The following is a 23,023-nucleotide window of genomic DNA, read 5'->3' on the forward strand; positions in this document are numbered from 1 at the left end:
TCCTCTTAGGTTGTATCACTACTCAGATACTATCTATCTGTGCATTTTGGAGGTACAACTCTAATCATCCAGGATATCTGTGTTCAATTCTGCATTTTGATAGTTATTTTTCTTTGGATCTGTTTTCAGTAAGGGTTGTATAGCTAAAGGATCAGTGTAGCTTGTATTTAGTTTTGCAGTTTTGTTTTGGTATCCGTTTGCATTTGGATATAGACTGTTGGTACTGCATCACTTGGAACTTGAGGATGGCATAAGTCACCTGAACTTGGGAAAGGTTTTTGGATTTGCAAGTAATCTCTTTAAATTTTTGCCTTTATGGTTTTAAATTTGGAATTGTTTGGGTAGAGCTGCTATGTTTCTTGCATATATATGATATTAGGGAATGACTCAACAGCATTCAACCTTGCAGTATCAAGCCATTTCTGTTACAGGTATTGGCCATAGATGGTACCAAATGGAAATTAATTTATATATCCGCATAGCCTGCCGTAAATTCAAACACTGAGTATCATGTTTTGTTAATTGATGACTCCACAATAGTTTATACAAAATGAAAAGTAAACGAGCTACTAACATAGCTTGCATTCTATGGAGTAAGTGTTTGATATGATCACTGCTTTGTAAAGGATTTCAAATTAATGATAGTTGAGCTGGTTGCTTTATGAAATTTTACCAATAATATTTTCACATCAAATTTACTTAGATGAAGAGATGCAACTCTACAGTAGGTCTGTACAAATTTATTGGAATTTTTACACTCTTTGTTTGTACTTAATTTGTTTCTATGGATTTTGGTTTGCAATGTCTGAAATTAAAGAGATCAGGCAGAAGATGCTAATACGATGGATAAGCTGAACTACATATTCTTCATCCTTGATGTTCAGGGCTGCTGAATGTATTATTGCAGTATCTTTATTGGAGTGTCAACATATATGTATTAAGGCTGCCTGCAGTTATCTGGGTCTTTGAATTGTAATATCTGACAGGTTAGATTCCCTCGTTCATGCTTGGATTGAACATATGTCGTGTCTTCTTTGTAAAATAGGATCTCTGATCATGCAGTTGAAGCCCTCAAGCCTTAGCGGTTGGTCCTTTCAGTAAGGTGAGCAATCTTCCATCTTCCTCTCTACAAACAATTTCAATTTTGACGAAAGAATGGGTTTGAATTGCTGTGAATTTGGACTGATCACGAGTGACTGTCATATAATTACAAGGTACCAAGGTATCCCGGTCACATGTAGTTTAAAGTTTACACCAAAATTAGTCTGTCAGGTGTGTGAGTGATGGAATTTTCATTTGCAGATTCCCCGGGTTAATTCAAATTATAAATTTCTTCTTGTCTTTGTGCATCTAATTTCTGCTTGTATGGGTGATGGAACTCATGCTTTTGAAGTGGGATTTCTGATTATTCATTACTGATTCTGATGTATATTCAATTTGATGTAGTTGTTTGTGCGTGGCAATTTTACAAGAAGGGAGATCAATTTTTTGGAGCTGTAGTTTTTTGTGGTATTGTGATTAAGAAAGTCCAAAGTTTTGGTTTTTGTTTCTTCTCCCTCTGTGTAAAGTTGGGTACTGTACTGTACTTTACTCCTACTTCTAGCAATTCCAAGGATGTCATCCATGATAGCTTCAGAGGCAATGCTTGGAGGGTCATACATAATGGTCATACATAATGCAAATACCCTTGGCATTAAAAGTACTGTGAGAATTGATAATGTTTTCACCTGTAATGGTCATCAATAAAATAGATGGCATCTTAAAATTGTGCTCTTTCAGTTTTAGATCTCCTTAAGTGTCTTGATGAAAAGTTTACATGAATTAGTGATCTCTATATTTTTTCAGAAACTTAGTAAGTCTAGATACACATGCTGGTGATTTAAGGAAGTTCTACGATTCTAGATAAGCATTTTTACTGATCGTTTTGGATGTGAACTGATAATGTAAATTATGATTGTGTAATTGTATTTGGGTTTTAGTAATTTGATTTCCATTCTTGCTTGAAGGTAGTGAGTAAGAGCAGTTTCTATTCATTACGGGCAGTTTCTTCATCCACTTTTCATCAAGGTTAGTACCAGTTGTTTACTTTATTATTTGATTTTTCAATTTGTTTTCAGGTTTTTTAAGGAGTGGAGATGTTTAACTAATCTGGAAATTTATATAAATTGAGTTTCAAGATCATTATTAATCCGCGAACTTTGAACTATGGTATGATTGATGATAACGCGGATTGAAGCTACTGATTTGAATACGTTGCTTAAGTTTTTCAACTTATATGGATTTTTATGTTTTACAACTTCTGTGTCTCCTCTTTAAAATTTAGGTAGTTATCAGGTTGTTCAGGTCTTACTGCTTGGCTCATATATATATGATTCTTTTCTTTGACCTCTGAAACTTTCTATTAATTTGTTCATCTTCCCCCTTCTTGAATTGATTCTTATCTTTTCCTTCTTCAGATTCAAATGTAGCATCTGTACATACATGATACATGTTTAGTGATAGTCTCCTTAGTATGTCATTCTTCATACTTTTAATGACTTATAATAGTTTTATTTTGGCTTATGGGTTTATTAGAATTTTTATGCTTTTCTTGCTTACTTTCTTTTGGGTTTTGGGCTTATCTGCCTGGAGATTCTTACCTACCAATGAGTGCCATTTCCAACACTACTCTTCTTTGACGACACTACCAGGTTTACCTTAACACACCGAGTTTAAAATTCAATTTAGTTTTGATTATGGTTTAAGCAACGACCCTCTAATGCCTTTGCCTGTTTCGCTTTATCTTAATTGTCAAAAGATGTTTTGAGTGTAGCTCATGATCCTTTTGCTAAATAAATGTATGACTATAACAAAAGGAAGCAAAAATCTGAGCAAAGTGTGCAGTGTATCACAATAACCTTTTACAATTAAAAGAATCATGAAGAGAAAGTGTATATGCCTTTCACAAAATATATCCACTTTACAATCTTATTCCATGGATTCTCTTATTTTGTGCGGATCTGTGATCATTCGTAGCCAATTCAAAGTTAGTTTATTAGAGTGAGGCAGTCATGAGGTGTGGCATGTAGTCTGTTCCCATACTGTAAAACCTTAAACCATTATTAATTGCCCACTGATGACTATTGGTTTATGATATTTCCTATATATTATACGCCAGTGGCAATTTCAACAGTGTACCTACAGTAGTGAATGTTCACAAATGACAGTGTCCGGTCAATTTTGACATTGGTGCTGCGTTGCGTTTTGACGACACTGCCCCTTGAGCTGGATATAGAAGACTTCTCTCTCTCTCTCTCTCTCTCTCTCTCTCTCTCTCTCTCTCTCTCTCACAACCGACGTTTGCCCCCCTTTTCAGACCCGACCTCCTCTTTCTCCCTATTTGGGCTCTCCTCAGACCGGGTATTCACCTCAGAACGACCATTGAAACTGGGAACAAAGATGTTTGATCAAATTCAAGCAAACGCTCTTGGTAATAGCAATTTCAGTTTGAATTTGTTATCTGTTTCTGTTGGTTTTGAACTGATTGGGTTTTAATTTTAAAGGGATTTTCAACTGATCATTTGCATTTGTCTCGGTTGTTGGGGATCCGTCTGATCTATATAGCGAGATAGAGAGAGGATGAGGAGTTCCCATGATCGAGCGGGGAGTAGCTATCATGGATTTTTTACATATTAAGTTCTAGGTAAGATTCTATTTGGTTGTTCACTTTTTGTATTTGGGTGTCTGCCAATTGAGCATTTTTCTGTATGGGTTTTGTACTCAAACTCCTAAAAATCTTTGATTCTTCATTATTCTTCAAAGTTCATATTTTAGAAGTCCAATTACCTCATTTTTTCTTCAGGGTGCAAACTTGAATTTCATATATGTACTAGGGAAATTGAGATTAATTTGATATGATTCAATGGGAGTTGGTAGCTCTATTGATCTATTTCGTATTTTTATTGAACTTAAACAAACCATTTTGGGTAATTGAACTTACGTTTGGATGTTCTAGGGAGCTCAAATTTGAATGAGCTGGATTTTGTTTTCATTGCTTATTGACTTTGTTTTTGGATTCTTATGTTACTTTGTTTAAATTGTGATTGTTGGTTTTAATCTGGTTCCTTTTCCTGCCTAAATTTGTTGATCGTAAGTTGATGTTTCTGCTTGGAGGTTTGTCAAACTTTGCAAAAATCAGGTAGCTTATTCCTTGGTTTTTATCTCTTTATAATCCATTTTTAAGTAGCTGTGTGGTTAGAGTATAGATTTGGTTTGCCTAGGATAAAAGTGTGTATATGTGTATTGAGTGGGTGAAGTTGATGTGAAAGATTCTTGAACATGTTGTGTAAAGTAGGCAATCTGTGAGTTATGGCTTTGAATATCTTCTTTGGTCAAATTGCTGCGATATGTTCCAATATACTGAACAAGTGTTAACTTTGGGTATTTTTATATTTCTTTCTATATAGCTGCAATACTTATGTTGAATTTAACATCAGAATTTGTTTTGGTTGAATTAACGGGAGACCCTTGATTGAGTGAAGCTGAAGTTTCATTTACAAAAAGTGGAATCAGCTTTCATTGTATTTCTTGGAACATGAAAGTGCATATTGCACTCTTGCTGTAATTTCTATTGTTGTAGGTTCTTTATAACTGAATGGATGTGAGCTTAATGAGTTGTTATATAGTCTTAGTCTTAGAATTGCTTTGAATGATGACAGGGATGTCTAAAGTGGAAATAAATGCTCAGAACTTGAAATCAGACACATGTATTATGAGTGAATCTTGCTTTTTGTATCATGTTTTTGTGGCTGGTGAGTTTTCTAAAATGCCTTATTTGCAGTAGTGAGTTGTTCAATTGCATCATTGAGTTGTAGCCTATATGAATATTTAATGGAATTTCCTTCGGTCTAATCCTCTTGCTTTCTTTTCATAGGTTGCTCAAATTTTTTCTTATCAATAGTTGTTTTTTATTCAGCAGGAATACCAAATTCAAATTGCAAAAGTCAAGAAGAAGGTTAGATAGGCAGAGTTGTGCTCATCTGAGGAAGAGGCTGTTGCTTGGGGTATGTTTTCAATCCAAGGTAACATATTAACACCATTCTTATGTTAGAATTGTGCGAGGGCGTTTTTGCGATTGACATGAATTTCTTCAATGAAATATAGCTTGAAATTTGCTTTGGTTTTCATTTTGGCATGCACATGATAAATGAGGCGCATAAATCAAATGAACCAATCTGAGAACTGTTACAGTTTAATCTGGCATATTAATTGATACTATCTTTCAATAAAAAATCGTGTATGGTATTTGGGATTTATAGAAAATATATTATTTTCATCCTATTAATATGTGGGTGAATTTTAACTGCTAGGTTAATCCTTTAGTATTGAATAAACAAATAAATTTCTCAATAAGCAGTAACATTGCTTTTGAAGTACGATGTTCAATTTTAGGGTCAGTCCAACTTTGTTATTTATTGTTTTTTCTAATTTTATGTTCACTACTTTGTGTATTACCGAACAATAATGAGTTGAACAGTTTAAAAGTTTGACAATTAAGGAATTAGTGGTGGCCTTTCGGCTTCTGTTGTAATTTGTTACTGTATGGTTTTTTATTGTGTTATTTATTATATTACTACCTCGGTTCTTTTGTATAATCTCTTTGTATCAAATTCAAGGGGCCTCATACTCCATTTTGAAAATGAGGACAATTGGAATGTGATACAACTAAAGTATTATGCAGAAGAATCATACTTGGGAATTGTTCAATCTGTGTGTCAATGGTTAAGACTCAGCTGGTATGTGATACATGTTTTTGTTGATGGATCAATCTAAATCAGTATGATTCTCATGTTATTCATGTTGATAGTATCAATATAAAGTTTGTAACTCTATGGTCTGGGTTTTGATGCTTTGTGGAAGACTGAATCATTATGGTTTATTAGAATCCACAAAGTTGCAAATCGTTTATCAATTTTGTGACTGCATATCGTCTGTTAAAAATAAGTGACATTTATAGCACTGTGGTTTGCCAATGATGAATGCCATGTTGATCCAACAGGTCTCAGTAAAACAATAGCTACTATTGCATTCTTTCTATTGTTGTCCCCTCTTCAATTATGGGTTCACAAAACAAAGATAGTTGATTGAGTACTGTTTGGAGTTTGGTTTCTAGACACTAATTAGAATTCTTTGTTTTAGCAGGTTAACGAGCAGTCATCTTTTGCATTTTGGAGGTTTGTGTGGATGTGGTATGTTCCATAATCCATTCTTCTAATCCTTTGTGTTTACGTTGTATGCAATCTACCAATAGCAGATACAATCATTTCTTAATTTATAAAATTGATTTCATTGTGTCTTTATGTGTGTATTCTGCTTTCCTTCTATCAATATAGTATTTCATTTCCTTTAGACATATTTGCTTTTTGTCTGTGACGTATCTATTTAGTTATTATTAGCTAAATATTTTGTATCAATAATGTAGCTTCAAGAAGTTCCACAAGAAAGTGGTGGTGATTTTAATTTCCATGTTGATCAAAACCACAATCGGTGTCATTGTGGCTCTTAGTACACTATTTGCGCCTGTCCCAGTACATATGGTACTGCAAATGCCAAATGATACCAAGAGCATTTCACTTTGTTCTGAATTTGCTTTATAGTTTCCTAATATAGGTAGTGGAAATTAATTATAAATATATATATATATATTTTTTTTTTTTACTTTTTAAGTATATTTTTTAGACGGTAGCTCATGTGTTCTGGTCATGGACTTACTAGCAGATTCTGAGTTATTCTTATCTCATGGATTTCAGTGTGATTTGATGAATGTGGAGGCTGCGGATTGTTGTGTACAACTGAGATGAGATCAGTCTATTGTCTTCAATTCGAGAAAATTGTGTGATTTTTGAGTTTGATGTAAACCTCACAAGTTTTTATAACAAAACCTTATATTTGTACACAGATTATTTCATTATTATGAAAAATGTTTCATACCCTCCTGAGTGAAATCCGTATGGTATCAAGATCTTCATTCTTCTTCACTACCTCTAAATGAAGTCATCAAACAATTCCATTTCCCTCAAATTCTTAGTTCTTCAACTATAAAGCCGCAGCAAAGCGCGGCCCTCATACCTAGTTTACTATATATTAGACACGCTATAGGTGGTAGTACTGTTCATAAGAGTTTGGCAAATAGCCCTTGATTTCCAGAAAATTTACGTGACTGCCATCATAACTATATTTACTATATACTATTTTTGAGTTGGGCGCTGCATTGTAGCTACAGTGACGGCTCTTCATTCTTTTCTTTTGAAGATCGGTGTGTGTGGTTACTGTTCATAAGAATTCGCGATCGATGTACTGTTCCTAAGGAGGAAGTTATGGTTTTGCTCTCAAATACCGCCCTCGGTGATTTTCTTCTCCGCTGGTTCGCTCTATCCTGAAGCTTCTTTTTTCTGTTTCTTTTTTGGCATCATTCTTCCCTCTGTTCTTCCATTTTAGTCGTGCCCCGAAATCAAACTCCTTCCCTACACCCTGCACTTCAATACATTTATTCTTCCTCTCACTCTACCGTCTGCACCGCTTCGTTTCCTAAAGCTTCTTCTCCTTTCTGCTATTTGTTTTTGGGAACGTTTTTGCTTCTCCGTCCAATCGAACCGTCATTCATTTTAGGGTTTATTTTATGGGTTTTTCCCAAAGATCTTTATATTCGCTTCAAATCACTATATTTGGGTCTTCAGGGTTTGTCATCATCAGCAAGGAGCCAAGGAGTGAAGGTGATTCGGGGTTATTTGGAATCCCGTAAATGACTGATTAAGCTTCTCTCTCTCTCTCTCTCTCTCTCTCTCTCTCTGTTGGTCACGGTTACTCAGATTGCAAGGTATCTGATTCCGATGATTCACTTACAGGTTTGATATTCATAACTGTAAATTCTTCCCACTATGCAATTTTTAGACTTCTTATTGTAGCCAAAAGATTTCTACAGTGTTAAGTTCCATATCAGTAAGAGTGTGTATTTATTGAAATGAAATTAAGTTCCATTATGTTAGTTTCGGGTATATTATCACAAAATCAACCATATTGAATTGTGCAGTTCTGATGATTAGCACCAGAATCTGTATCTTATTAGTATATGTCTGCATTACTTTTTCAATGATTGATTGAAAATTTAGTTTAGGTCTCTTTTGTTATCTCAATGGGTTTTCCAACTTCTTTGGTTATGTTTTGTTTGTTCATTTGTTGATTGGTTATTTGCCATTTTTGTAGAATCAATTTGTTGGATGTGGTTTGTGTTTGGTGTTTTCTGTGCTCCAAATTTCTTTTAGAATAAGAGTGAAAATTTTGTGGGATTAAATGGTTGCTGGATGTCTTATTTGCAGGAACTAAATCTCAAGCATCGGCTTGCAGTGGCTTGAGCTTCTTTTGAGTTTGAGGGAACGATTGTGTAAGTAAAGAATCTTCTCCTGAGGTAATATTTTTTGGGATTATTGTTTATTCATAGATTTTTTTTTATCAGGGTTTATTCATAGATTCATAAGTTTTGATGCTAAATGACTAAAAGATCTGATAGTTTCATTTGTTCATATGATTATTAGTAGTTGGAGAAGGACCATCCAAACCCAATGCCTAATCAGACAAGAAAATTTACTTCATATATGTCATATTTGTAAAAGATAAGAGTTATTTTAGCTCCATATTTATCATTTAATAGTATACCAAAATAACAATGGATTAAAATACATTCATAGATAACCATGAACCTTAGTTTTACTGGTTTTCTTTTTTCAAATACATTTAGTCAATACCCTCATATAATGTGTTTCTCATTTGGTTATTATTAGTTTAATGATTCATGTCATATGTGCTTGACAGACCCAGACAGAAAGGAACAAGGTGAGGGAAGTGGGAATCTTGACCAAATATTTTCTGCGATCCAAAGGAACTGTTTTGCTATCGATTGGAAGAATTCTGATAGGGTTGTGATCGGAACAGTGCTAAACGTTTGTCGGCTCAGATACGGTTCTCTTCTAAATTGATCATACTCATTTTCTTGATCTTTGTTTTCTATCTAGATATTTCTGTTATAAAGCATTGGATCAAGGAGAATCGTTCTACTCTCTATCATGGATTTGTTACCTGTACGTTTACATGTATCTCATGAATGTTGTCTACTCTGTAATTACATGTAATCATGTTAAATGAAGAGTTCTCATTTTGTAGATGAATTATATTAATATGTATTTTTCTTTTCTGCAGGCTTTTGGTTGGATGATAATAATCATGACAAAAAGGCCTATAAATCAAGGAATGCCCTTTATTGAAATCTAGAATGTCATCTCATGTGTAAGTGATTATCTTGACAAAGAGATTCTTCATAGTTTCTCATTTGAGTGAATTTCAATGCCTTCAATATATCTCAGGCATCTATAGCTCTTAAGCTTGGGAATTATTGAATCAGTCGTACCACTAATTGAAGTTGAGGTGAAAAAAGAGAAGACAAGAAGGGGAATTGGTATACAGAAGTGCAGGTAGAATTTATATAGCATCATGTACAAGTTATACTTATACCAAGCTATTTCTGTATTTCATCAAGGACAAAAGTTCTTTATACATGTACTTCATTAAGCATGAAGATTACAATTTGAATTCAATAGTCTGAGTCAGTAGCTAAGATAAGTTATGGAGCTCTGTGAGTTGGTAATCTTGGTCGAATAGCGTTGTGCAATTTTGAGTTCTAATTTGTGTTGGAATGTGTGTGCAAGTTTCCCATTGCTGGTTTAACAGGCGATCCAAATCGTGTTTATTTTGTTTGTGCATTAGATGATCACCTGGGTTTGAATTGTTGACTTTGTTCGTAGATTTCACCATGAAATGCATCTAAAGTTTAGATTTTGGCACCATTTTGAAGTATGTTTGATCAGGGATGATAATTAATGTACTAAAATTATGTTCTTAGTGTTGACATGTTTACTGTGTGATCCCATTAAGGTTTTAAACTGGGTTTGGATATAGTTGTTGTAGGTGTATGAAGTATTAAGTGGTTCCCAGGTTCTTTTTTCTAGAGTTCATGTGTGGAGTTGGGAGACATTAACATATATATTTTTAATACGAATGAATTATATTATCATGTTGTAGATGTAGGTGTTAGTATTTTTAGTTAACAATTGATATTAAGGTTTTAATTCAATTAATTAGGGAACTGTTTTGATATGTTTTACATGTTCAACTTCTAATGTTTAATTAGGACTGATTTTATTATGTAGAAATCAGTGGTGGTTAATCAACAAAAGCCAACGTTATGATTTTATGAGGTTGAAAATCCATTAGATGTTGGGGATGCCTCAGCTGATAATGCAAATGTTGCAAGTTTGATCAATTGAATAGGCAACTAATGCACGATCTTCACAATTAATTATACACAAATACCGCGGTGAAGCGCGGGCATGTACCTAGTTTACAACAGTGTTGCATTATTTTCCCAATTCCTGCGAGTGAGAGAGCCATTTTGCGTTTGAGCCTTTCTCACTGTGTTATTGATTCTGCATTTGAGCCTTCTCACTGTGATATGTACATAACTCTGAAGAATCTGGGAATTGATGGAGAAGGGCGTAGTATTAAAACAAACTGATTGAGGTATGAGTCTCTGTTTTTGTTTACAAATAAGCTCCATATCCTCTGCACTTGCATTTATCAACCTGGATTGCATGGTTATTATATTGAGATATTTGTATGACATACTACCCTGCATGCTGATGTTTAGGATTATTAATGCATATCAGCTGTATGACAAACTAAATGCTTGGGATGTTATTTATTAACTCAAATTTTTAGATTCAACCATTGTCTATGGTTTTACTGATATGATTGGTTCTATCTTGTTTTGCAGTGACTGAAATTGATGCACAAGATGCTAAAAAGACGGATAAGCTGAGCTATGCATTGGCGGTTGTCACGTCAATTCAATTATAAACTAATTGTGGAACACAAGGTATTACAATTGAGCGGTTGAGCAAATAAGGGGATCTGATGGAATTTCAAGTTGCAGCTTTTCATGTGATGAATGAATTTAGGCTGTCAATAAACAAAATCAAAAATTCATTTTGCAATTAACCTAGATGTTGATACAATGTAGAAAACACATGGTTTAATTGAAAATTCATGAAAATAAATGAATTTAGGAGACTATCTGAATTTGGATCAAGTCCCGGAAGGTCATGTTGTGGAGTTGTTCTTTTTAAGACTATTACTGATACAGGTAATTTGCATTGAACAGTTCCTCGTTTGCATTGGTCTTTAACTTGGTCTATATCTCGCTCTTTCTCTCACAAAACACACGCACTAGCTACTGATCTTACATGTTTTTATGTACAAAAATAGGTATTCTTGATATGAGATTCTTTAGTCTCAAACACTAGCCTTTCCGTAGCTGATTCTTGCAGCCCGGTCTGCATGGATTTCACACTTTTTATTTAAGAATATAAAGACACTGGATTCACCATTTTAGATCAAAATCAAAACTTATTAATGCGTGTTGTTATTAGCAGGGGTGGACTAGTTGGCGAAGATGATAAGGCAAACGGTCTGTGACAACTAATCCATCAAGCTAAGAAACTGGAGGATTGGGAGGAGCAAATATTGAGTGGTCAAGCTCATCCGAATGCTCCTGCTAATGTTGTTTGAAGCAAGAAAACTCGCCACCAGGTAGCTTTGTGTACGGAAATCATGGTAATGGGAATAGTAATGAAGATTTCCAGTCTGCAGCTTTGTGCTCTTTGTCTCAAATTATGCCAACCACTACTGCTGCCTCAGCCTCATCTCCTAAGTCGTCTTGTGTGACGAGTTTCTGTAGCAACTTGTTGGATTTCTCTAACAAGTCGGAGGGGAGGCATCCACCACCGAGCCGATCCAGCTCCGAGGTAAGAGATATTGAGAGAGTCGAGCGAACGACCCATATATTCTTGAATCTTGATTGATTTCCCAGCTAGAGTTTGGAAATTCCTTCTCCCCCGATTCTTCTTCTCAGATTTAACCTGAGTTTTAAAATGCCTGATTTCTGAAACATATCATGAGCTTATAATTAATTAAGCTATGAACTTCTTCTTTTCTTTGTTGTTTTCATCTTGACTTGAACGCCTTCTAATAATCTTAATTTCTGGAATTAATAATCGACATGCTGATTTTGAAGTGGTTTGATCAGATTCCTTCCCCTTTTGATCTATTAGTAGGTAGTTAATTGATCTAGCTATAGCATATAAAACTAATGATGGTTTCTGCATGTTAGTTATATATGTTTGCTCTCAAGTTCTAACTCCCTTTCAAATTATTAAATTTGTGGTTTCTTGTATTGTGAAGTGTAACAGCAGTGCAAGTGTGCAACTGGTGAGGCAGTTAAGAAAGCTAGGGCTCAACCTTCTTCTTCAGCCCAACCTACCTTCAAGCTATAACTTCAGGGTATAGCTAATTTACCAGTCATGCATGATGTTCCGGTCCATCTCCCATCTCTCTCTATTTTCTGTTTCACACACGAAAACACACACACACATGCAGCTATCTGTGTAAGCTAGCCAGGATGGTGATACCTGTCTTTCTTGATTGTCCATTTGTGATCAATCATACTGATTCTTTATCTATCCATGTCGACCTATCTTTCTCTCGTCTCTATTTCAACCGCGAGCTAGGACCTGGATACGAATCCTGCACCTCTAATTTTATATCTTTATATGTGTTTTCTGATCGATCAGGTGAGGAAGGAGAAATTAGGCGACAGAATTACAGCTCTTCATCAGCTGGTTTCCCCATTTGGGAAGGTAAAGTTTCAGAAGTTAATCTCAGCAGTTAAAAGTTTAAAATTAGAAAAACTCCATAATGAAGAACTTCCTGAATTTCAATATACTTCCATCTTAATCGATCATATATCGTAGTTTAAATGAATTTTTACCTTTAAGCATTAAAGAAGAATGTTGACACAGAAAGTGTATAACTTTGGAGGGATGTGGTGTGGTTTTTTTCTCTTTTGCAGACTGACACAGCTCTGTTTTGTTAGAGGCTATTGGGTATATCAGATTCAAAATGAGGTCACGTCTCTTTCCCTCTTCGCTCCTTTTTTTTTGAAGCTAAGACTGGAATAAACCATGACCATGAGTTGGTAGTCATTTATGGCACAGCAGTACAAACACACTGTTAAAGTTCCATTTCAAATAGATATTACTTGTTGCTTTCAGTTTCAGGTTTCAAAATTTTCCTCACCCTAGATTTTGATGATCGAAGTTCTAAATATACCCTTGTTTGTTCAATCCTTCTCTTTTCCCCCCTCGGGTGCTGATTTTGCAGGCCCTGAGCTTACCTTACTTGGGCAGTGGATCACCAAACATGTGCCAGCAGCAGCAACAGTCTGCAGTAAGTTCAATGTATTAGACTATTAGTTACTCACACTCCAATGCTACATATATTCCCATCTCTCTCTCTCTCTCTCTCTCTCTCTCTCTCTCTCTCTTTCTCTCTCTCTTTCTCTCTCACATATATATATATATATTATTAGTCAATGATTTGATTAGTTAACCCTTGATTGTACTTAAATAGGTTCATGGGGAGAGGAACTGTAAGTTTCCTGAGGCCAGGTTTATATACGTATCTCATCTTCCCTGAGTACTTACAAGTTATATATTGGTCCTCTTAAGCAAGTATAGTCTGTATGGAGATCATAGAGTAGTGCATGCATGTAACTACGTGCGATAAGCTTAAATTAGTGAAAATGAGTATATTATGAATTGGATCATTGCTAATGCTTTTGTATGATTGTTGTATAATTTTGTTGCCTGGTCTCTTTATTATATCCGTAGCCTTATCATTTTTGTTAGTTCATATACACTTCTGTTGCAGATTGATGAGAGGATGAAAGATGCTCTTCAGGTTGACTGTACCAATATGCCCCAGTTATCGAACTTATCAATGTGCTTGTCACAAAGCCGAAGATTCCTGATAGTATCAGAAGAAACTTTGAGCAAATGGAGGAAGAGCGCACTAAGGTAAGGATGAGAACAAGTTTCTTATATTAAAATTTTCATTCATGGCTGTGTTGCAAGCAATAGTTGATTAGTAAGTACTCTGAATCTATCCACAGAGGAATAGTTAAGCTAGTTCTATTTAATTTTTATTGGTGATTTTCTTTAGTGTCGAATTATCTTCAGGCAACTGAGCATGTGGGAGTAGTTAGGCTTTCCAGATTATATTACTGGGATATACCTGTTGCTGTAACAACTGTTGTTGGCTCAAATGGTATGCAAATTGTATTTCCTCTGATTGCATGTGTCTATTAAATTTCTATATATTGCATGTTACTCTCTTCAGTGATTGATTACTACTCTTAGTTAAGATACCAGTGATTAAATAATAGTCTATGTGAGGTTATTTTCAGTTAAGATAGCAGTGATTAAAACTTTTGGTTTTTGTGAGAGGTCATCTCACAGTTCCCTGGTCATACTAATTTCTGGTAATTTTATGTTGGTCCTGAAGCAAGATTAGATGTGTGTAGATACTACTGATGGGATTTCTTATTAGATTTTCTTATTTCAACTTTGGGCTGTGCCTTGAGTCATTAATGGCCAATTTGTATCTCCTTCCCTTTTTGCTGCATCATATGACCTTGGCGTATACTATTTTATTTTCTTTTGCTCGTGTTTCCTTTACATGCTACCAGCATCTCCGGAATCATTTTGATTGTAAATGTATGTTTTTTTTGCATGACTATGACATCTCCTGGATTCGCGGATAGGGTATTCATTCTAAATGTCACTAAATATGTATTGTGTGCATGGTGTTCTTGCATGTAAGTGTATCATACATATGCACCTAGTCATGCATGTTAAAAAGTAGTCCTCTAAACATTTAGTAAATAGCACAAAGTTATATTCCGTATGGATTGAGTAAGCGAGCTTAATGACGAAGGTTGGGATGCAGGATAGAGCAACATTTAGTGACAGTATACTTTTCATGAGTTGGGGTACGTCGAGAGATTAAGAAAGCATAAAGCTTTTAGAAGAAATAGAGGTGTTTTAGCTGTAGAAAGGGAAAATAGAACTAGTGAGTTAGGGGAGAGATTTCAGGCCCCAGGCCTTTCATTAAACTTGAGTTTATTTCATTTGAATCTGATTTGGGTCTACAGTAGGTGTTGATTCACAGGCTTAACATACATAACCCTTAGAAGTGTGGAATAACAGAAGACTCAAATACAATCATATTGATAACAAGACCCTTGAACAATTCATTACAGAGACCTGGTCAAGACCCTTTCTCAAATTGACTCTTACAGCACTAGACTCATAAATACTGCTTATTAAGCTGAAAATGGCTCTTGCAAGACCTTTAAACTACCATGGGGAATTTACTTTGGACCAAATAATGCTGGGTTTAGTCTTATTAGCCGTTTCAAAAAGGATATGTCTTTTCTAACCTAGATGTGGCTGATTGGCTGCTTCTTTACATTTGAATTTTCTTCTTGCAAATGTCTTTCACCAATCCTCTTTCTTTTTGGGATTTTTAAAGCATATACATGGCTTATTCAGTTTGCAATTTGATGACATTTTTACTCTAGAGGGTCCAAGGCCTGAAGAAGACTATGTTGACTTGATTATCTGGAAGGTAGGGCTTAAAAGCTGGTTTTTATACCTCCTTTAACTAAATATCTCTTTAATTTTGATTTGATAAGTCTAAACTCGATTTCATATTTTCACTGCTGTATATAACAGGAAAATTGGATAATGCGCATCCAATATGTCATGTAACAAGTTGTTTATACACAACTCTTGGACATGTACAATTCTTGGACCGGCACCACCTGCTAATAAAGTTTGGTAGTGTAGAGGGAGTGGTGAGATCTTCTTTCTATAATTCAGTTCATCATTACCGTATGTCTTGGAAATTGTAGATTAATGTTTGGAGATTCTTCTTTTATCATGATTTCTCATATGTGGGTGTTCCGTTTGCCTGTTGCGCTTTGTGCAACCAGAATACTTCACTAATTTCTGGTGTGGTATATTATTGGAGCAGATATCACGTAATACTGATCTCCACCTAGCTGTGAAGTGGCTTGAAAGCTTTGTGGGTCTCAAAATGGCTCCTTTCAGGGTATACCCTCTTCTTTCTTCTTCCCCCATCCCCAGTTTTCACATGGACTCTTGTTTCCCTGCTACACTTTACGTGCTTTTATTGGTTTATGATTCTGGGTTTTAATGATTTGCTTGGTTTTTGTTGTTGTGTGTACAAACAGTATCATCAGTATCAGGTTGTGGGGAGAGCTCTCCCAACTGAGAAGGATGAGCATCCCAAGATCTTCCACATGGCACACCAATGAGGTCCATGCCAAATCCAAATTTTGGTAAGCTTTTTTGTTTTGACTCCTTAAAGATTGAAACTTGTACTTAAAGATTGGAACTTTAAATCTTAGAGAGAACTCAATATAAACAAAGTCATTAGTTAGACTCTGTTTATAAAGTGATATCAATTTAGTTCTTTTGATTGCTGGTTATGTTTTTTCGGATCTTATTTTTACCTGGGTTATATGTTTGTTTGTTTGTTTGGATGTTTTGTTTAGGTACTTGGTGAGGAACTTGAAGAAGGTGAAGAAGAGCAATGGGAAAATCTTGGCCATCAATGAGGTATTTGTCTTGCATTTCTGGCAACATCGCTTACTCTTTTGACTGATATGAGTCTGTTACTTTACAAATTATGAAATAGGCCTGGTAAACTTGGAACATGTTTGATAACGATCAGTGTATTGCTCATGTGATAATAGTAAGAGATACTAGTTGCAGTGATGATAGATGTGAATCCCAGCTCATTATGAGGCCTTTCTTGGTCTGGGAATTGACTTTATCCACATGTATCTGAGCCTTGATTCAAATGTCTCATACAAGCCATTGCTGTAGTTTTATGTTAGAAGTTTAGGACTTGGTTGTGAGGCCACTGTATACTCATGTTTGTTCTTGTGGTTGCAATGATGATAATGTGTATCCCAGCTCAATATGAGACCTTATGTGGTCTTGGAGTAGACTTTGTTCACGTATATCTGAGCCCAGGTTCTAATTGAAGCAGTAATATTGATCGATGTTTGGATTGGGTGTTTTGTGAGGCCATTGTACTCATGTTTGTTATTGTGGTTGCAATGATGATAATGTGTATCCCAGCTCAATATGGACTTTTGTGGTCTTGTGGTCTTGGAATAGACTTTGTTCACATATATCTGAACTCAGGTTCTAATTGAAGCTGTAATATTCATCCATGTTTAGGTTTTTTGCCAATGTTTGATTGTTTCTGTTTTGTTACTGCAATGATGATATATGTGAATCCCAGCTCATTATGGACCTTTTGCGGTCCGGGAATAGCCTTTATCCACAGATATCTGAGCTTAAATTCAGGATAAATCATTGATAATATTGTTTGGTTATGTAATGAAAGAAGTTGAGGTCTTGTGATGAAACCATACTTTGATCCTTAATCCATCGGAGAAATGGTTTGATCCTATGCACTGCCATAAACAAGATAACCCATATCGCTGTCAGGGTATTTCATTTGCTATCCTTTCATTAATGTATACTTTGATCCTTAATCCGTCGGAGAAATGGTCTGATGCCATAAACAAGATAACCCATATCGGTGCCCAAAGTATTTTATTTGCTATCCTTTCATTTATGTATATTCATCTTGGTTTGGTTAATGAGAAGAAGCAAAGAAAGAAAGTGAAGGTGATATATCTGCCTTTTTTTTGTTAATGGACAGATATCATGTTCTAATATGTTTATCATTTTTATCATTTGATCTGAACCCTTGCATGGTTATCAGTACTTTGAGAATGTCCGAAACTTCCTGGTTGCTGCTGAAGAGTTGAAGCTGCCCGCTTTTGAAGCTTCTGATCTTGGAAGGGTAGAAGGGCAGATTATCTGTTTATAATTTATGTTAACTGTTACAGTGCCTGCATTGTTTATGGGGAGGTTGTTGCCATGTTTTATGTTATGTCTCAGGACACATTAGAGGCAGGATCAGCAGGGACGTTGTTGATTGTCTTTCAGCCCTTAGATCATATAATGAGTGGAAGCAGATGCGCAATGAATATGGAAACATGGAAGGAATTTGAAGAGGGTTTCATAGCATTGTAGAGGGTATATTGAAATGAGTTGTGAGGTGTGGTTCGGAGTCATAGTTGTAATATGTTGGATATAATTTTGCCATTTACTACGGTAAGTTAGCCACTCAAGTGTTCTAATTTTATAATTGGTATGGACTATTACTGATATCAACCATTAGCAGTAGCTTTGCGATCTTGCACCAAGTCCCGGAAGGTCATGTTGGAGTTGCTCTTTTAAAGACTATTACTGATACAGGTAATGTGCATTGAATAGTTCCTCGTTTGCAATGGTCTTTAACTATGCCTATATCTCACTATTGTAAAATTTAGGATTTCTTCTCAAGCTGTCTCTGATAACACAATATGACCATGTTCTAGTGACCTTTCAGATCGATCAAGTAATTTTCTGATCTAAACGCAATATGACCATGTTCAAGTCACCTTTCAGATCCACCAAGTAATTTTCTGATCTAACCTCTGAAGATTGATAATTTTGTCTTTCCAATCTTTTACTTTAAACTCTGGTTATTTATGAGGTGAGGGATATTCCATGCGGTACAAAAGGGGGTGTCATGACCGACTTTGAGAAGATAGAGGTACAGTATTATGAGTCATTATTGTTAACATGTCAAGATACTCAATTGAGATGTGATAACGTGTTAATCACAAAAATAAAAAAAGAGATATGTAATTTGCAAATAGTTGCAATCTAAATACACTGATTTGGCTGCCTTTTTTTTCAGGTTGTAAACAGGCTGCGTAAGGAATATGTGTATGAGAAACTTCTCAATTATGGTGTGCGCTATGACAAGACATGGATCTATGACAAAATTCATCATGAGATCAATCAGTTCTGCAGCTTGAATTCTCTGCAAGATGTCTATATTGATGTGTTTGATCAGGTAAACTGTAGTTATAAACTTCATAGTCTTTTTTTAAAGAGTTAATAATGATTTATTAATGTATGTTTCTGTACACCCGTAGTGTACATTTAAACTTCACTACTCAGATACTATCTATCTGTGCATTTTGGAGGTACAGCTTTAATGATCTAGGATATCTGTGTTCAATTCTGCATTTTGATAGTTATTTTTCTTTGGATCTGTTTTCAGTAAGGGTTGTATGGCTAAAGGATCAGTGTAGCTTGTATTTGGTTTTGCAGTTTTGTTTTGGTATCCATTTGCATTTGGATATAGACTGTTGGTACTGCATCACTTGGAACTTGAGGATGGCATAAGTCACCTGAACTTGGGAAAGGTATTTGGATTTGCAAGTCATCTCTTTAAATTTTTGTATGGTTTAAATTTTGGAATTGATTGGGTAGCGAGCTGCTATGTTTCCTGCATATATATGATATTAGGGAATGACTCAACTGCATTCAACCTTGCAGTATCAAGCCATTTCTGTTACAGGTTTTGGCCATAGATGGTACCAAATGGAAATTATTTTATATATCCGCATAGCCTGTTAACGTGTTTTTTTTTTGTTTTTGTTTTTTGGTGGTATCTTTACTGTTGTAAATTTTGGTTCAAAGAACAGAGAGGTAGGTGATCATGTTTAAGCTATGCTTGAAGCTGCAAGGTGAGTTTTCCAAAGCATCATTACTCAGATACTATCTATCTGTGCATTTTGGAGGTACAGCTTTAATGATCCTGGAATGTGTTCAATTGTGCATTTTGATAGTTATTTTTCTTTGGATCTGTTTTCTTTAAGGGTTGTATAGCTAATGGATCAGTGTATCTTTTTTATTTGGTTTTGCAGTTTTGTTTTGGTATCCGTTTTCATTTGGATATAGACTGTTGGTACTGCATCACTTGGAACTTGAGGATGGCATAAGTCACCTGAGCTCGGGAAAGGTTTTTGGATTTGTAAGTAATCTCTTTAAATTTTGCCTTTATGGTTTTAAATTTTGGAATTGATTGGGTAGAGCTGCTATGTTTCCTGCATATATATGATATTAGGGAATGACTCAACTACATTCAACCTTACATTATCACGCCATTTCTGTTATAGGTATGACATATTTGTTATACTGATCATCATCTGAAGATGATGATTGGTTGCTGTTGAGTGCAAGGGTCATGTCTACTTATTCACAAGCTTTTTATCTATTTCATGCAATGAGTACTGTGTTTTGTTAATGATGACTCCCACTTGGCCATAGATGGTACCAAATGGAAATTAATTTATATATCCGCAAAGCCCGCCTTCCAAATTTTCCAGTAAATTCAAACATTGAGTATCATGTTTTGTTAATTGTTGACTCGGTCATAGTTTATATAAAATAAAAAGTAAACGAGCTACTAACATATTTTGCAGGCCCTGAGCTTACTTTACTTGGGCAGTGGATCACCAAACATGTGCCTGCAGCAGCAACAGTCTGCAGTAAGTTCAATATATTAGACTATTAGTTACTCACACTCCAATGCTACATATATTCCCATCTCTCTCTCTCTCTCTCTCTCTCTCTTTCTCTCTCTCATATATATATATATATATATTATTAGTCAATGATTTGATTAGTTAACCCTTGATTGTACTTAAATAGGTTCATGGGGAGAGTAACTGTAAGTTTCCCGAGGCCAGGTTTATATACGTATCATAGAGTAGTGCATGCATGTAACTACGTACAATAAGCTTAATGAGTGAAAATAAGTATATTATGAATTGGATCATTGCTAATAATTTTGTATGATTGTTGACTATATATATAGCTGCTGAATGATAACTGCATGAAGATGAAAGGAGTTAGTGCCGAGTAGGTAAATGCATCTTCACTATAACGAGCCTGATAGCGTCGTACGTGTTATGTTGTCACTCGCACCACCAATGTTTATTTATATCAATCTTAAAGGTTGATTAATTAGGTGATTCTGGTTATGTAATTTGAAATGCGATCTTGATTTATTAACTATGGCAAATAAAACAAGAAAGACTAGACATAGAATCCATTGATGACTGTGTGGGCCGGGTGCAGACATATCTAGCAACTTTGCCTTGCTATATTACATTATTACGTTTCATTTGTTGGTCGATGGACTTATTGTTGATCAAGCTGACCAGCTCCTTTATGTCTTGGCATGGGTTTAAACTTTGTTAGGTTGCTTATGAAGAGTCAAAGAAGGACCTGAGGAGTAGGGGTTTGTGTTTCGTTCCGATTTCTTGTACCCTTCAAGTTGGGAGCGACAACAGAGCAGATTACTCACTATTGTAAAATTTAGGATTTCATCTCAAGCCGTCTCTGATAACCCAGTATGACCATGTTCAAGTCATCCTTCAAATCGATCAAGTAATTTTCTGATCTAACCTCTGAAGATTGATAATTTTGTCTGTCCAATCTTTCACTTTAACCTCTGGTAATTTTTTTTCAGGTGAGGGATATTCCATACAAAAGGGGGTGTCATGATTAACTTTGAGAAGATTGAGGTACAGTATTATGAGGCATCAATGTTAACATTTCAAGATACGTACTCAATTGATATGTGATAACGTGTAGTGCCAAAAAAAAACAGAGATATGTAATGTGCAAATAGTCGCAATCTATATACACTGATTTGACTGCCTTTTTTCAGGTTGTGAACAAGCTGCGTAAAGAATATGGGTATGAGACACTTCTCAATTATGTTGTGCACTATGACAAGATGTGGATCTATGACAAAATTCATCAAGAGATCAATCAGTTCTGTAGCTTGAATTCTCTCAATATGTCGATCTATATTGATGTGTTTGATCAGGTAAGCTGTAGTCCTAAACTTCATCGTCTTTTTATAAAGAGTTAATAATGATTGATTCATGTATGTTTCTGTACACCCGTAGTGTACAGTTATCCCTTTTTGGTTTGTGTTGTAAACCAGAGGATTGTTGCATAACTTAGGGAATTTGTTTTTATTGGCTCTGGCATTGGATTTTATGTTGTCCACGCAGTGGCCAATCATATTTACTAGTGTAGTTTTCCACAAAATAGCGTAAGTGCTGTGGTATTTTGCAGATATACTAAGGTTCTAGTTAGATTATTAGGGTCATTCACTATTTTATGCAAATGTTGGAAATTCTCATTTCAATGACCTCTTTTGTTGTATGATTTTATTGCCTGGTCTCTTTATTATATCCGCAGCCTTATCATTTTTGTTTGTTCATATACACTTCTGTTGCAGATTGATGAGAGGATGAAAGATGCTCTTCAGGTTGACTGTACCAATATGCCCGAGTTATCGAAATTATCAATGTGCTTGTCACAAAGCCGAAGATTCCTGATAGTATCAGAAGAAACTTTGAGCAAATGGAGGAAGAGCGCACTAAGGTAAGGATGAGAACAAGTTTCGATTATTTAAATTTTCATTCATGGCTGTGTTGCAAGCAATAGTTGATTAGTAAGTACTCTGAATCTTTCCACAGAGGAATAGTTAAGCTAATTCTTATTTAATTTTTATTAGTGATTTTCTTTAGTGTCGAATTATCTTCAGGCAACTGAGCAGGTGGGAGTAGTTAGGCTTTCCAGATTATATTACTGGGATATACCTGCTGCTGTAACAACTGTTGTTGGCTCAAATGGTATGCAAATTGTATTTCCTCTGATTGCATGTGTCTATTAAATTTCTATATATTGCATGTTACTCTATTCAGTGATTGATTACTACTCTTAGTTAAGATACCAGTGATTAAATAATATAGTCTATGTGAGGTTATTTTCAGTTAAGATAGCAGTGATTAAAACTTAAGATAGCAGTGTATTTATAATTTTGGTTTGTCATCCAGTGGGGTTGTGGTTCTTATTCCTATTCAAACGATAAAAGTATCTATCAAGTTGAATTAATCAGATAGATGAAATAGGTACACTGAATTTAGAAAGTGATTTTTCCTTTTTTCTTTCTTTTTCGTTTGTTCTTTTATTCTACTAATTTTAATATTTTTGTGTTTTATTAATGAGTA

The 23,023-nt window shown here is 35.2% G+C and overlaps 4 long non-coding RNA genes, 3 other non-coding genes and 1 pseudogene across 22 annotated transcripts; all 8 read left to right on the forward strand.

The window, feature by feature from the left end:
* The first annotated feature begins 933 nt into the window (after positions 1–933).
* Positions 934–10,602, forward strand: LOC126804774 (uncharacterized). The gene is made up of 3 exons (XR_007673650.1): positions 934–1,102; positions 2,007–2,067; positions 10,439–10,602. It is a non-coding gene; the product is annotated as an uncharacterized LOC126804774 (long non-coding RNA).
* Positions 3,550–6,924, forward strand: LOC126804773 (uncharacterized). 2 transcript variants are annotated; one of them, XR_007673648.1, is made up of 5 exons: positions 3,550–3,682; positions 4,698–4,790; positions 4,955–5,060; positions 6,181–6,227; positions 6,789–6,924. It is a non-coding gene; the product is annotated as an uncharacterized LOC126804773 (long non-coding RNA). The 2 variants fall into 2 exon arrangements; XR_007673649.1 differs by having other exon boundaries at positions 4,955–5,042.
* Positions 7,322–9,548, forward strand: LOC126804772 (uncharacterized). 3 transcript variants are annotated; one of them, XR_007673647.1, is made up of 5 exons: positions 7,322–7,883; positions 8,355–8,443; positions 8,848–9,113; positions 9,232–9,318; positions 9,396–9,548. It is a non-coding gene; the product is annotated as an uncharacterized LOC126804772 (long non-coding RNA). The 3 variants fall into 3 exon arrangements; XR_007673645.1 differs by having other exon boundaries at positions 8,848–8,994; XR_007673646.1 differs by having other exon boundaries at positions 7,322–7,855; positions 8,848–8,994.
* A 253-nt stretch (positions 10,603–10,855) lies between the features above and the next one.
* Positions 10,856–22,647, forward strand: LOC126804771 (uncharacterized). 13 transcript variants are annotated; one of them, XR_007673639.1, is made up of 31 exons: positions 10,856–10,963; positions 11,520–11,891; positions 12,328–12,426; positions 12,717–12,782; positions 12,995–13,049; positions 13,306–13,371; positions 13,555–13,592; positions 13,855–14,000; positions 14,163–14,250; positions 15,566–15,612; positions 15,720–15,841; positions 16,021–16,098; positions 16,241–16,348; positions 16,565–16,628; positions 17,812–17,892; positions 17,991–18,206; positions 18,277–18,350; positions 18,484–18,551; positions 18,631–18,690; positions 18,838–18,996; positions 19,257–19,351; positions 19,629–19,729; positions 19,856–19,962; positions 20,414–20,479; positions 20,643–20,661; positions 20,809–20,856; positions 21,195–21,383; positions 21,466–21,520; positions 21,667–21,828; positions 22,249–22,394; positions 22,558–22,647. It is a non-coding gene; the product is annotated as an uncharacterized LOC126804771 (long non-coding RNA). The 13 variants fall into 13 exon arrangements; XR_007673642.1 differs by lacking the exon at positions 20,643–20,661 and having other exon boundaries at positions 21,195–21,234; positions 21,316–21,383; XR_007673641.1 differs by lacking the exon at positions 20,643–20,661 and having other exon boundaries at positions 11,520–11,676; positions 11,825–11,891.
* Positions 16,774–16,868, forward strand: LOC126804780 (small nucleolar RNA snoR69Y). The gene has a single exon (XR_007673654.1). It is a non-coding gene; the product is annotated as a small nucleolar RNA snoR69Y (small nucleolar RNA).
* Positions 16,957–17,049, forward strand: LOC126804782 (small nucleolar RNA snoR69Y). Its single transcript, XR_007673656.1, has one exon. It is a non-coding gene; the product is annotated as a small nucleolar RNA snoR69Y (small nucleolar RNA).
* Positions 17,125–17,223, forward strand: LOC126804783 (uncharacterized; annotated as a pseudogene).
* Positions 17,290–17,383, forward strand: LOC126804778 (small nucleolar RNA snoR69Y). Its single transcript, XR_007673653.1, has one exon. It is a non-coding gene; the product is annotated as a small nucleolar RNA snoR69Y (small nucleolar RNA).
* Positions 22,648–23,023: the final 376 nt, after the last annotated feature.

This window comes from Argentina anserina, unplaced genomic scaffold (assembly GCF_933775445.1).
Source record: "Argentina anserina unplaced genomic scaffold, drPotAnse1.1, whole genome shotgun sequence".
In the NCBI taxonomy this organism is placed as follows: Eukaryota; Viridiplantae; Streptophyta; class Magnoliopsida; order Rosales; family Rosaceae; genus Argentina; species Argentina anserina.